Source organism: Pseudoliparis swirei, chromosome 3, assembly GCF_029220125.1.
Source record: "Pseudoliparis swirei isolate HS2019 ecotype Mariana Trench chromosome 3, NWPU_hadal_v1, whole genome shotgun sequence".
Lineage (NCBI taxonomy): Eukaryota > Metazoa > Chordata > Actinopteri > Perciformes > Liparidae > Pseudoliparis > Pseudoliparis swirei.
The window spans coordinates 1338033-1352870 of NC_079390.1; positions in this window are offsets into that span (position 1 = coordinate 1338033).

Below are 14838 nucleotides of genomic sequence, written 5' to 3' on the forward strand. Positions count from 1 at the left end.
CTATATCATATATATATATATATATACATAATATTATATTATGTATACTATATTATATATACAATTATATATATTATATTATGTATAATATAATAGTATATACATATATTAAATTATGTTATATATAAATATTATATATACATACTATTATATAATATAAACTTTATTATTACATATATAAATATATATGTAATAATTTATATAATATAATAGTATCTACATATTTTAAATTATATTATAAATAGATCTTATATACATTATATATATACTATAAATAATATGTATACATTATATATATAATATAATATATACTATATTATTATTATATATAATTATATATATAATATTATATATAATAAACATATATTAAATTATATTAGATATATACAGTATATTATATATACATAATATTATATTATATATACTATATTATTACATATATAATTATATATGTAATTATATATGTAATTTTATATAATATAATAGTATATACATATACACAATTATATAAAAAATATGATATATATATTATATATATACTATAAATATTATAACCATACATTATATATATATACTGTATATATATGGCAAGCTTTTTAATATGCAATCAACACATCTTTAAAGAAAAGGAAACTCACGCAGCATCGTTGTTGAGTTTGAATGATTCAACAACGCGTCTATAGAGAAGTCCACGAGGCGACTTCATGTGCACCGTGAGATTTAAGTTTATTATGGTCTGTTTCATCATCTCTGGTGTTCCGTGTTCCTGACATCAGGGACATGTTGTTGATACGTGAATTAATTACTTTACATTTTCATGAGTGATGTTCTAAAACTCTGATACTTCCATAAGCCCATTTTTAAATCGTGTGTGCTCTTGTATCTGCTCGCTTCCTCTCCTCCCTCACTCCCACTTGTCTCCTCGGAGGATGCATCTCAAGGAAACTCAAGGGGAAGGAAAGGAGGAAGTGAAGTGAACAGAGTAAACAGAAGAGCTCCCGCTGCTTCCTGTGAAGGTTCAACTTCAACGGGGACAAAATTATGATATAGAGTTATTTATAACAATGAATCAACCTAAAACAGAGTAAAAAAGGGTATTTAAAAGGGTATTTTATATTTTGCTTTGTTAATGCATCATTTAAATTATCATTTGATTGATCAATGTATTGACCTAACAAGTTACAAGTTACAAGTTACAACACAAGTTAACAGAAGTGCACATTAAAAAAAAGGCTGTAATTACTCCAGAATGTGCAACTTTAATAAGGGTTTACAAAATAAAAGCCTAAAATATTGTCTAAAAAGCATATTTTGAAGCATTAATTCTGCAATGATCACGTTTCTGATAATTTGCATTCATTGAAATGCTTTTCCTGTGAATCAGGATCCTTTATGCAAATGAAGGGAAGGCCACTTCCTGTTTAAAGAGTACTACTTCCTTTCCTCTCCTCCTGCTCCTTTCCTTTCCTCTCCTCCTTTCCTTTCCTCTCCTCCTGATCCTTTCCTTTCCTCTCCTCCTGCTCCTTTCCTTTCCTCTCCTCCTTTCCTTTCCTCTCCTCCTGCTCCTTTCCTTTCAATTCAATTCAATTCAGTTTATTTGTATAGCCCAATTTCACAAATTACAAATTTGTCTCGGAGTGCTTTACAATCTGTACACATAGACATCCCTGACCTCTGACCTTTGACCGCACACCGGATCAGTAAAAACTCACAAATAACCCTTCAGGGTGAAAAAAGTGAAGAACCATTCAGGAGAGCAACAGAGGAGAATCCCTCTCCAGGATGGACAGGACAATAGATGTCATGTGACCAGAAGGACAGATTTAGAGTTAAAATACATTCAATGAATATGACAGAGTGTATGAATAGTTCATAGTAGGCATATTCCACGATGGAGACCTCCACGATCCATCAGGCAGATGGCGGTGGGGAGGAGGAGTGGGCGGAGTCTCAACAGTGGGCGGAGTCTCAACAGGACAGTGTCCTCTCCTCCTGCTCCTTTCCTTTCCTTTCCTCTTGCTCCTTTCCTCTCCTCTCCTCCTGTTCCTCTCCTTTCCTCTCCTCCTTTCCTTTCCTCTCCTCCTGCTCCTTTCCTCTCCTCCTCTCCTTTCCTCCTGCTCCTCTCCTTTCCTCTCCTCCTTTCCTTTCCTTTCCTCTCCTCCTGCTCCTTTCCTCTCCTTTCCTCTCCTTTCCTCTCCTCCTTTCCTCTCCTCTCCTCCTGCTCTTCTCCTTTCCTCTCCTCCTTTCCTTTCCTCTTCTCCTGCTCCTTTCCTCCTGCTCCTTTCCTTTCCTCTCCTCCTGCTCCTTTCCTCTCCTCTCCTCCTGCTCCTCACCTTTCCTCTTCTCCTTTCCTTTCCTCTCCTCTTGCTCCTTTCCTCTCCTCTCCTCCTGCTCCTCTCCTCTCCTCCTTTCCTTTCCCCTTCTCCTGCTCCTTTCCTTTCCTCCTGCTCCTTTCCTGTCCTCTCCTCCTGCTCCTTTCCTCTCCTCTCCTCCTGCTCCTTTCCTCTCCTCTCCTCCTGCTCCTTTCCTTTCCTCGCTCCTCCACCTGTCTCTACACCTGCATCGAGTTATCTTCATGCTCCTTCTCTGCCTCCAGAAAGCCTTTTCTTATCCTCTATTTCGGGCCGCTTTATTTCCTCCTCGTTCTCTTTGCCGATGTCCTCCCGCTCGTTTCCTTTCCTCACTCCTCCGCCTGTCTTAACCTCTATCCTTATGCTCCTTCTCAAAAAGCATTTCCTTATCCTCAATACCCTGATTGGGCCGCTTCATTTCCTCCTCGTTCCCTTTGCAGATGTCCTCCCTCTCGTTTCCTTTCCTTTCCTCACTCCTCCACCTGTCTCAGCCTATGTCCTTATGCTCCTTCTCAAAAAGCATTTCCTTATCCTCTATATCCTGATCGGGCCGCTTTATTTCCTCCTCATTCCCTTTGCAGATGTCCTCGCGCTCATTTCCTTTCCTGCTGCTCGTTTCCTTTCCTCACTCCTCCGCCTGTCTTAACCACTATCCTTATGCTCCTTCTCAAAAAGCATTTCCTTATCCTCAATACCCTGATTGGGCCGCTTCATTTCCTCCTCGTTCCCTTTGCAGATGTCCTCCCTCTCGTTTCCTTTCCTTTCCTTACTCCTCCACCTGTCTCAGCCTCTATCCTTATGCTCCTTCTCAGAAAGCCTTTTCAGAGATGACTGTGTGTGTGTGTGACTACTGGACTCTGTACTCTGTAAAGCGACTTTGGGTGCCTTGAGAAGCGCTATATAAAATAAATGATTATTATTATTATTATTATTATTATTATCCTCTATATCCTGATCGGGCCGCTTTATTTCCTCCTCATTCCCTTTGCAGATGTCCTCACGCTCGTTTCCTTTCCTGCTGCTCGTTTCCTTTCCTCACTCCTTCGCCTGTCTCAGCCTCTATCCGTATGCTCCTTCTCAGAAAGCCTTTTCTTATCCTGAATCCCGTCCATTACTCGTGTTGTTCATGCTCATGAGGTCATTAAAGGGCGACACGTGAGACGTTAAAGTCTCTGCAGTGACGACGTCGTATGAAAAATAAAAAGAGGATTTATTTAGTGTCTTCTTGGCCGAGTGACGAGAGAGAGGAGGAGGTCGTCATGGAGTTTGTATTATATAATAATAGACGTTAAGCTTTGCCAGCTTTGTTATTTGCTTTCAGGTTTGTATTCTTATTGTTTGAAGGCTTGGAGATATGTAAATGAGATGACTTCCATCTCTCTAACTCCACGTGAGGCTCGTGTCGCCGTGATCTCCGCCGCTCTGGAAACACTTCCTGTGCTCCTCTCATTGTTGACCTGCTGTATTTTTAGAGGAGTCGGCGTTTGGCTTCCTCTCCTGCCGACAGCTCGGCGTCTTCATCTGCCGACGGATCATCGGCTCAGTCGGGCCGGCATGTCGCCGCCGCTCTCTGAAGGCCTCGGGGATCGGACCACATTGTTGTTCCACAGAACCGGGTCCAACACCGGGCGCCAAATCCATAAGGGCCAAAAGTCATTTTAAAAATAAACTAAAGTCAGTCGCCTTCAGCTCCAACGTCATTCATGTGAATAATAAAGAACATACTTTAATTAAAAGCAGTTTGTATAAGAAACACAAACATATATTTTTCATTATTTTATATACATTTTCAGATATATTTGATTATAATAACTTAGGATAGGAATATATACGCATTTTTTTCCTACCTTTTCAGTCTTTCTGTTTTGTACATTATATATAATATTTAAATTCTTTAATTAAAAGCAGTTTGTATAAGAAACACAAACATATATCTTTTATTATTTTATATTTATTTTCAGATTTATTTGATTATAATATTTTAGGATAGGAATATATACGCATTTTTTTCCTATCTTTTCAGTCTTTCTGTTTTTTATATTATATATAATATTTAAATTATTTAATTAAAAGCAGTTTGTATAAGTAACACAAACATGTTTTTTTCTTTATTTTATATTCATTTTCTGATTTATTTGATTATAATATTTTAGGATAAGAATATATAAGCATTTTTTGCTTCTAATTGTTCAGTCTTTCTGTTTAATATAATATATATATATATATATATTAATTGAATTATTTAATTAAAAGCAGTTAGTATAAAGAAACACAAACATATTTTTTTCTTTATTTTATATACATTTTCTGATTTATTTGATTATGATATTTTAGGATAGGAATATATAATCATGTTTTGCTTCTACCTTTTCAGTATTTCTGTTTTATATATTATATATAATATTTAAATTCTTAAATTAAAAGCAGTTTGTATAAGAAACACATACATATTGTTCTTTATTTTATATTAATGTTCTGATTCAATTGGTTATAATATTTTAGGATAGGAATATATAAGCATGTTTTGTTTCTACCTATTCAGTCTTTCTGTTTTTTATATATTATAGCTTGATATTATTCTGTATTACAATAATTAAATGAATAAAAAATACACCACAACAACATATTCACACACACAGTCAGCCTTTATGCACACACCATCGGGGGGGGGGTGACACTACGGGTGAGACACTAATTTTGCACCACATTGTAATATTTAATGTGTTAATTAAAGTGCCCCGTGGGATAATATACATTACAACACGCTTCATCAACTTGATGCGCAATCTTCATATCTCTTAAGTCAGCGCGAGTGAAAACGTGTGTTTGTGTGTGTGTGTGTGTGTGTGTGTGTGTGTGTGTAGCCATTACAGCGTGTGTGCGTTATTATACAATACATTTAGCTTAACATGTCGTGACCGTGCCTGTTGGCGACGCGACGAGGCCGTGACTAATTAATAGTCATGAATAGAACGTGAAAAACCTCTTAAACTTTATTACAATCGTCATATTCCATATTCTGACGTTCATACGTGACATTCGGTCTCTCAGTGCCTTGCTCAAGGACCCTTGGACATGCAGGCGGGGGCGGAACCGGCTTCCTCGTGTTCTCAGGACAGCCACTCTCTCTCCGCCATGAGCTGAACGTGTCATAATTCTCCAACTACTTCCTGGGAGTTCATCCTCGCTCTAGTCCGCGTGGTTGTGAGAACGTTATCGACGTCGAACCACGGAGAGACTCGGAGCGCCGGGGGGGAAACCACAACAATAGACCCCAGAATAAAGAGAGCAGGCCTGTGGTGCTCAGACTGCTGATGGACGGATCAATACCCCTCAGACAAGAGACATAGAACCCAGAGGCCGGGAAACGAGTTGATCACAAAGGGGTTCGATGGACTCGTGAGACGAGAAGCAGCAGCTGTAAAACGCTTCTTTTATCACAGCTTTTAAAAAACAATTAAAAAACTGACATTTCTTGTCTTGATCGTTAATTTAACAGCAACTTGAATTGAACGGCAGCGCTAGATTCACGGTCTGATGGTCGCCGAATCGTTGGAAATCATTTTCTGAGCTCCGTCCGACTCCGTTTGAGACCGAAGACGCTGTCGTCATGACAACGGCTCCGGCACCAGAGGTTTTCCAGACGTACCGGCCGCCGGACCGGGCCGCCGGCGGGGCGTTGGTGCGTCTGCAGCGCCGTTTCACACAAAAAGATCCAGTTCTTTGAAGACTAATCGCCTCAAATCATTATTTGTGTTTCCGGATCCATTAGCGGCCAATTTTAAGAACAAATGAAAAACTATGTGGGCTATTTTTCTTCTCCTGGGCAGAGTGACAGCAACATCACACGTGAGCCCGGCCAATTATTTCAAAGCCTGAAAGACGGCGTGGAGAGAGCCGGGCGAGGGCGTTCTGGAAACAGCCCGTTTCTTCACGCCGGTGCCTGTTAACCGCCGCCAAGGAGGCCGCTCGGGGTTTTAATGGTGTCGAATAGTGAGGACCGCCAACGTCAACGCCAACGCCAACGCCAACGTCAACGCCAACGCCAACGCCAACGCCAACGCCAACGCCCAGTGGTTATCGTGCATGAAGCCTGAACGCCGGGTGCGGACCCGTGTTAGGTCGGCGAGGTGAGCGCTGTTGAGATTAAGAGACGCTCAAATCCCCGAGCATCGAACCCGGGGTCAGTGGCGCAGACAGACGAGTTACCGCCTCATGCGTGGCACTCATTAGTCGAGCCGGGTCCAGAACATGGGACACAGCGGTGGGAAATCCAAAATCCACTCCGTTCACAGCGCCGGGGCACGTTTCTGTCACGAAGACTTAAATCCGAGCTTTCAGATATTTAAGGACCAGAGGGAACCCGGGGGGTGACGGTGGAAGAGGTGAGATCATGAAGCTGCACTGTCCTCACATTTTAATTTTTTTATTCAGTCAATCAAATACAAGACAATGTTATTCTATATAATATACAAAACAGAAAGACTGAAAAGGTATATAAGAAAAACTTGCTTATATATTCCTATCCTAAATTAAAATAAATCAGAAAATTAATATAAAATAAAGAAAAATAACAAAGAAAATAAATATATATATATATGTATATGTATACATATATACACATACATATATATGTATACATATATATATACATATATATATTTATTTTCTTTGTTATTTTTCTTTATTTTATATGAATTTTCTGATTTATTTTAATATATTTATATATATACATACAGATAAACTTCCACATTCATCTTCCATATAAATACATTTCAATCACATTTATGACTCTCAAGAATTGTTTTATAAATAATTCCCTTGAAAACCAAAAATTAGTTAAACCATTCTTACATCCATTCAACATTATTTAAATACACACATGTTGGACTATATTGCATGAAAAAGCTATGAGTGCACTTTGTATAGTAGCTGGAAAGTAAAGTTTAAGGGCGTAGGGCTTTTTTCAACATGGGGGGGGGGGGGGGGGCACGAATCAAGTAGGGCAGGGGCATTAAACTCCTTTTCACCGTGGGCCACATCCGCATCACGGCCGCCCTCAAAGGTTATAACTGAAACACATAAACGTATAAACTACTCCAACATGTTGTTAAATAACTCTTTTTGCATTTGATTATTGTTTATCTGAGTGTGGAAATATGGTACATAAGAACATTTTTTTAACAGAAATCCATTTCATTTGAAACCTTCAAAATAAAAGCACCGGATATTTTTCTTACATTTCTTCATGAAATGGTGATCATGTGTCTTCTCAAGCCATCAGGGGCCACGTAGAATGACGCGGCGGGCCGGATTCCACTCAGGTGAAATAGCATCCATTCATGGTGGAGATGGGATGCTACATCCTAGCTTGTAGAACGTTTCTGTTGAAGTCACAATACGGTACACGGAACCCCGAAAACTAAAGAGCAGCATATGGGCAGAAGCTATACCTGATAATTTAATCAGATCAGTGGTTATTAGTTCCAGATTTACAATAAAGTAGTTTTTTAGTCATTTATAAACCGTCTCAGAGATATAGAGAGGCTCTTATAATAATAATTAATCATTATGTAATGTTTCAATTTGGTTTGCCTCTGGTGTCGTTGATAAGACATTTAAAAAGGTTTCCCAGTGATATTATTTTAAGATAAGACATAATCTGCATTATTCAGTGCCGCGTCGTAACAGACTTAAGGTATGTTGCATTTGAATGATTCTGAATCTAAAGGAAGTTTAGTGTTTGTCTTAAAAATTGCTTTTCTGTGTAACTTCAAAACGCGAATTTAAAAATATATATTTCTTAAAAGGAATGAAAACCAAGGGTATTGCCTTTGTGTCCGTAATGGCCGCCCTACCATCCGTCCATCAGTACATTACTGACTCCCGTCTGCAAGCTGTCAGTAAATCGGTTTCATCTCCACGGAGACGCTCACGGAATATAAACGGGCTTTTCATTCAGTTCTGATGTCTATGTTATTGAAAGTTAATATTAACAAAGAAGTGAATGTAATAGAACGTCTTGCAGCGCCTTTACAATGAGATTATATTCACTGGAGTTAGAGGCAGTACGACACTATAGCTGTAACGACAGAGGAAATGCTAGTATGTATTTTAAAAGCAAGCCTTTTGTATTCTGTTATTTGATCCTGGCAGATATGATTAGCATAATATGAGAAAACATCTTCATGGCTTGTGTTAACCTTTATCTGCAGTGTGTCTACTTCTGCATTTCAGTTAAAACAAACACTAAGAGATATTTGCGAGTGTTAAATCCTCGGTGTTTTCTGAGAAGGACAGGAAATCAAGGCCAGAGAGCCGCGACAGGAAATCAAATCCTTTTACCGAGAAGGTGTTCCCAGGCAACGAAGAAATAGCAGAACAGTGAAAAAGGCAATTCTCCACACAATATTGTGACTGGAAAGTCTTCCATATGAAAGAGTCACGCGCTCCGAGTCCCCGGAGCTGAAATTGGGAAACGTTTCATTGGGTTGGAAAGAAAAGTGCATCCAGAATTGTTATTTGGAAACAAAATCAAACCATCCAAGTTGTGATGGAATAAATAAAAAGGCAAACTGCTTTTGTGTTTTCTATCTTTTCTGGTAGTTTCACGCCAAAACTGAACCTCACTTCTTTTGACATTTAAAAAACGGCACTGCGTTTGAGTACAGACGAGTCGGGGCCTCCACGGTGGCCCTCCTTTGGGTTTATTGTGTCCCTTGGGTTCCTTGGGTCCATTGAGTCTCTCGGGTCCCTTGGGTTACTTGTTCATTGGGTCACTTGGCTGGCTTGGGTCCATTGAGTCCTTTGGGTTCCTTGTTCATTGGGTCACTTGGGTCCATTGGGTTCCTTGAGTTCCTTGGGTCCATTGAGTCCTGAGGGTTCCTTGTTCATTGGGTCACGTGGGTCCCTTGGGTTCCTCGTTCATTGGGTCACTTGGGTCCATTGGGTTCCTTGGGTCCATTGAGTCCTGAGCGTTCCTTGTTCATTGGGTCACGTGGGTCCCTTGGGTTCCTTGTTCATTGGGTCACTTGGCTGGCTTGGGTCCCTTGGGTTCCTTGGGTCCATTGGATTCCTTGGGTCCATTGAGTCCCTTGAGTCCATTGGGTTCTTGGGTTCCTTGTTCATTGGGTCACGTGGGTCCCTTGGGGTCCATTGGGTTCCTTGGGTCCATTGAGTCCTTTGGGTTCCTTGTTCCTTGGATACCTTGGGTCCATTGGGTTCCTTGGGTCCTTTGGGTTCCTTGTTCATTGGGTCAATTGGCTGGCTTGCGTCCCTTGGGTTCCTTGGGTCCCTTGGGTTCCTTGGGTCCATTGGGTTCCTTGGGTCTATTGAGTCCTTTGGGTTCCTTGTTCATTGGGTCACGTGGGTCTCTTGGGCTCCTTATAAAGCAGAACAGTGAAAAAGGAAATTCTCCACACAATATTCTGACTGGAAAGTGTTCCATATGAAAGAGTCACGCGCTCCGAGTCCCCGGAGCTGAAAGTGGAAAAAGTTTCATTGGGTTGGAAAGAAAAGTGCATCCAGAATTGTTATTTGGAAACAAAATCAAACCGTTCAAGTTGTGACGGAATAAATAAAAAGGCAAACTGCTTTTGTGTTTTCTATCTTTTTTGGAAGTTTCACGCCTGAACCTCACTTCTTTTGACATTTAAAAAACGGCACTGCGTTTGAGTACAGACGAGTCGGGCCTCCAATTATGTTCTTTCCATTCAGTGATTTCACTGAGGAGGCTGGCATAAGGAAAAATAAATCTTGAAGCGACTCCGGGCCCCTCATCGTGCGACGCCTTCATGCTGCTACTGGCTGACACATAGGCCATAATAGCTTAGTTTACCGTGGCGGAGATCTCGCTTTCATCCATCCAATTAAATTGGCTCGGTCATTACAGGAATGAGATGTAATAGAGGTTAGATACATCTGCACCAGGCGCATCACATTTGATATATTCGGTGATTAGGTCTGTCGTACCCTGAAGAGACGGCGAAGGCACTTCTGTTGACGGGGCGTCATCCTCACGGGAGAACTGTTCTAACAAGGCCCGGACCCCGTGATCAGCCTCTGAGGGCCGAGGCAGTGACATCATCGTCTTTTATTCTGAGTTCCAATCTTTCTGCTCCAGCAGATCTTCTGCTTCCAACTATTGACAGAGACTAATGCTCCGTGCCACGGGGAGAACAGCCCTTTATACAGCCAGCTATAAATAACCTGCTGCTTCATCCATCTGGAGATTTCATAGATTTTATTCAGACTTCTGCAGTGACTGAGAGTAACTCTTAGTACGACTCTTTTTGGCCTCAGTTGTTGCTGCATGCAGTTTTCTCGAGAGCCACCCTTCTAAACTACACTCAGCGTTGGGTCCCTTGGGTTCCTTGTTCATTGGGTCCCTTGGAATCATTGAGTTGTTTTGGGTACCTTGGGTTCCTTGTTCATTGGGTTCCTTGGAATCATTGGGTTGTTTTGGGTACCTTGGGTTCCTTGTTCATTGGGTTCCTTGGGTCCCGTGGCTCTCTTGGGTCTCTTTGGTTCCTTGTTCATTGGGTCACTTGGGTTCCTTGGGTTCCTTGGGTTCCTTGGGTCCCTTGGGTTCATTGGGTTCATTGGGTTCATTGGGTTTCTTGGGTCCCTTGGGTTCCTTGGGTTCATTGGGTTCCTTGGGTCCCTTGGGTTCCTTGTTTTCTTGATCATTTTGTCAGTTGGGTCTCTTGGGTTCCTTGAATATAATAGTCATCTACTTTTTGAGAGAAGTAAGTGATACCACAGTGCAGTTGTAAATGCCCTTGGACAACACCGTGTGTACAGAAAGTTCTACTAATACATGCATAGATCTCAAGAGCTTGTACTCGATGCCGCAGTACTTTGGGTTCTCGATACCCACCAAAAGGGAAATTGATCTGATATCAGTAATCCATTCAAAGTGAAGACATACAGACCGAGACTCCTTCAGTTTTAGTTCCATAGATACGCTTTAAACCAGACGGCAAAGGCGGTGCAGGGTCACATTCAGCCTTCACCTGCTTGAAGATCATCTACAAGACGAGCAACGGAAACTATGGTAACCGGCTTCAGTCGCCGTCATAACTGTTGATGCCTTCGTTGTGCCTGTGGTTCCATCTCTCAGACATCTTTCCTCCAGCGTTCATCCAAATGGACTTAGCCTCAGACCTCAGGGTGAAGTCACACATCAAAGCACCGTGAGGCCTGTGGAGCTCGGACTTTTTCCAGACCCTTCCCCTCTTCCCCGAGCAATTACGACCGCCGTGGCATTAAATACAAGTCACAGAATCACCCTACGCCCCTTAGTGGAGCACGCAACACAGAAATGGTGTCGTGAAAAAGGTACGCCGTGCAGCGACAGCCATCTCACGCATAAATATTGCACGTTCACACCAACGCCCACGCCTGAAGAGGGGGAAAGATAGCGTCGACGTTACAGTGTACACGGAGAGCCCTCGTCTAATTCCGAGTGTCAGCCAGCAAGAGAAACAGATCCCAGATATTAGATTAGAAAACCCTGGAAAATCACATTTTATACATCTCTATATATATAATTCCCATACCTGCCATCAGAAAAATAGGACATATTTATACTCTCCAGAAAATGGGAACGCAGAAAGATGAACGGCGGCGCGTATGGCGTCTGGCAGCGGGTGACAAATACATTACGGCGTCGCCACAGCGGAAAACAATCCCGGCGCTGCTTTGGAGAGCGAGCTGTCACAGTCGCTCGCACTCAGACGGCGTCGCGCCATAAATATCAATAAAAAGAGAGAGAGAAAGACAGTGAGATGTCCTCCGGGAGACTTGGGCGAAGTACATGAATTAGAGATGTCAGCGATACGTTCGGGGGGGTAAGGAGAGCAACATTCCGCCACAAAACAAGTTTTTACCTCCAGGGCGATAACATCCCAAAATGATGCGGGCGAGGACTCAGTCAACCGGAACGGGGACAACCGGATAACCATCTATCAACCGCCAATTCAGAGATGATTGCATAAATGAATAAATAAGAAAAACAACATCAATATAAAGAGATCAAAATAGAGCCTTACAGTGCCCTTCATGCCTTGTAGAGGGCAATCATTTAAAGGGATTTATTATCTGTACATCAACACACACACACACACACACAAACACACAGGGATTAATGGAGTAATCTTATCAGCACTACAATACGTACGAAGAGCGTTAGTGTACAGGTAAAACAAGCAAGTGGACTTTTTTAATTCATTACATTTTTCAAATACGAGCAAATTTGTGGAGAATTAATAATAATTATAACAATGATGCATTTGATTTATATGGCGCTTTTTAAGGTTCTCAAAGACACTTTACATCACATAATTAAAACATCCTAAAATATATGAGATACAAGTAACGGAAATTACCATAAAAACAATACATGAAAACATGTAGAATGGCTATAGAGTTATGGAAAAGTGATGATTTCACCAGCCGGCATACGTTCTCGTTATAATTAAAAGCAATTATTTTGATTCAATTCAAAAAAAAAATATTCTTGAATAATTTATTTAAAAGTATTGCATTATTTTGATGTATTTACAAATGTATTACTCAACCTGGCATAAAAAATATATACATATTTATATATATATATATATAAATATATATATATGTATTAGTATATACACTACCGTTCAAAAGTTTGGGATCACTTAGAAATGACTTTATTTCTCAAAGAAAAGCACTTTTTTTTCAATAAAGATAACATTAATCATAAAGACACTCTCTACATTGTTAATGTGGTAAATGACTATTCTAGGTGGAACGTCTGGTTTCTAATGAAATATCTCCAGAGGTGTATAGAGGCCCATTTCCATCAACGATCACTCCAGTGTTCTAATGGTACATTGTGTTTGCTAATCGCCTTAGAAGACTAATGTCTGATTAGAAAACCCTTGCAATTATGTTAGCACAGCTGAAAACAGTTATGCTGGTGATATAAGCTATACAACTGGCCTTCCTTTGAGCTTGAAGTTTGTAGAACAAAATTAATACTTCAAATATGAATCATTATTTCTAAACTTGTCAATGTTTTGACTATATTTTATATTCATTTGATAAATAAAAGTGTGATTTTTCATGGAAGACACGAAATTGTCTGGGTGATCCCAAACTTTTGAACGGTAGTGTATATATATATTTATATATACATATACAGGACTGTCTCAGAAAATTAGAATATTGTGATAAAGTTCTTTATTTTCTGTAATGCAATTAAAAAAACAAAAATGTCATGCATTCTGGATTCATTACAAATCAACTGAAATATTGCAAGCCTTTTATTCTTTTAATATTGCTGATTATGGCTTACAGCTTAAGAAAACTCAAATATCCTTAAATATTAGAATATCATGAAAAAGTATACTAGTAGGGTATTAAACAAATCACTTGAATCGTCTAATTAACTCGAAACACCTGGAAACACATTTTCAAATGTTTGATTTTGTTTTGCTGTTATAAATCTTTTTTTTAACTTGGTCTGAGGAAATATTCAAATTTTATGAGATAGGATTTTAGAGTTTTCTTAAGCTGTAAGCCATAATCAGCAATATTAAAAAAATAAAAGGCTTGCAATATTTCAGTTGATTTGTAATGAATCCAGAATGCATGACATTTTTGTTTTTTTAATTGCATTACAGAAAATAAAGAACTTTATCACAATATTCTAATTTTCTGAGACAGTCCTGTATGTATCTATATACAGGACAAGACAAGCGCAGGCTGCAGAGCATCATCCGCTCGGCCGAGAGGGTTATCGGCTGCAATCTGCCTTCCCTCCAGGTCCTGTTCACTTCCAGGTCACTGAAGCGGGCCAGAAAGATTGTCGCCGACCCCTCCCACCCTGGACACTCCCTGTTCGAGTCCCTCCCCTCGGGGAGGAGGCTGCGGTCCATCATGACCACGACCTCCCGCCACACCAATAGCTTTTTCCCGACGGCGGTCGGGCTCATCAATGGACCCCGGGACTGACTGACTGTCACCCCCAGGACTACCACCTCTTCTTCCACCTTCCTCTCTCCTCCTTCTTCCCGCTCCTTCCTCTTCCTCCTCCTCCCTCTTCCTCCCACTCCTCCTCCCTCCTTGCGTTGATTGTTGTTTGTCATGTCCAAATGTTGCACCTTCCACCAAAAAAATTTCCTCGTTTGTTTGTGAAAACATTCATTCTTTGGCAATAAACCTGTTTCTGATTCTGATTCTGATTCTGATTCTGATATATGTACAGGACTGTCTCAGAAAATTAGAATATTGTGATAAAGTTCTTTATTTTCTGTAATGCAATTAAAAAAACAAAAATGTCATGCATTCTGGATTCATTACAAATCAACTGAAATATTGCAAGCCTTTTATTTTTTAAAATATTGCTGATTATGGCTTACAGCTTAAGAAAACTCTAAAATCCTATCTCATAAAATTTTAATATTTCCTCAGACCAAGTTAAAAAAAAGATTTATAACAGCTGAGT